The sequence below is a fragment of the Octopus sinensis genome, linkage group LG3 (assembly GCF_006345805.1).
Source record: "Octopus sinensis linkage group LG3, ASM634580v1, whole genome shotgun sequence".
Lineage (NCBI taxonomy): Eukaryota > Metazoa > Mollusca > Cephalopoda > Octopoda > Octopodidae > Octopus > Octopus sinensis.
Genome location: NC_042999.1, coordinates 80,537,381 through 80,538,428, shown reverse-complemented (window position 1 = coordinate 80,538,428; position 1,048 = coordinate 80,537,381). Strand labels below are relative to the sequence as shown.

General features: G+C 25.6%; 1 non-coding gene across 1 annotated transcript; it reads left to right on the top strand.

Moving 5' to 3' along the window:
- The first annotated feature begins 496 nt into the window (after nt 1-496).
- LOC115210014 lies at nt 497-603 on the top strand. The gene has a single exon (XR_003881378.1). It is a non-coding gene; the product is annotated as a U6 spliceosomal RNA (small nuclear RNA).
- Nucleotides 604-1,048: the final 445 nt, after the last annotated feature.

The window sequence follows — 1,048 nt, the reverse complement described above, 5'->3', positions numbered from 1 at the left end:
GCTTACTTCATACTTTATATATACATCTGTTATCTTTTATCTTCTACTTCCATCAATCATTTGACTACGGCCATGCCGGGGCACCATCTTAAAGGGTTTAGTCGAAGAAATACACCCTAAGACATTTATTTTGAAGCCTTGTACTTAATCTATAGGTTAGTGTAGTTATTATAAAGAATTTAGAGCTTTTTTTTTATAAAAAGATCTTCTAAAAGGACCTTTCTATAGTTTGTAAAGTTATATCAAGTAATTTTTGCAAAGACTTTTAAAAATTTATATATATATATATATATATATATATATGTGTGTGTGTGTGTGTGTGTGTGTGTGTGTGTGTGTAAATGTAGAAGGTTGAAAAGGAAGACACGATTTGATATATATGGAAAAAAGTCAAGGTAGAAAATGCTAAAATAATTTTATAAAAAATATTTCAGAAAAATATGGAACGCTTCATGAATTTGCGTGTCATCCTTGCGCCAGTACATATCTAAAATTGGAACTTGCTTCGGCAGTACATTTACTAAAATTGGAACGATACAGAGAAGATTAGAATGGCCCCTGCGCAAGGATGACACGCAAACTCTTGAAGCGTTCCATATTTTTCTGAAATGTTTTTTATGAAATTATTTTAACATTTTCTACTTTGATTTTTTACCAATGTACATATATATATATACATATATATATAGGTACTTATATATATATGTATACATGTATATATATGCATATATATTTATAAGTACATATATATTTATACATGTATATATATATATATATATATATATATATATATATAATATATATATATATATATAACATTTTTAAAAAGTTCCTATCGATAATGGTTATATTTCCATACCGAAATCTACCCGGAAATAATTGTTGATTTTAAAATTAATAATTATTTACCGTCATATTATGCATACACATATATATATACATATATATTTATATATGCATACATATATATATATATACATATATATTTATATATACATCTGTTATCTTTTATCTTCTACTTCCATCAATCATTTGACTACGGCCATGC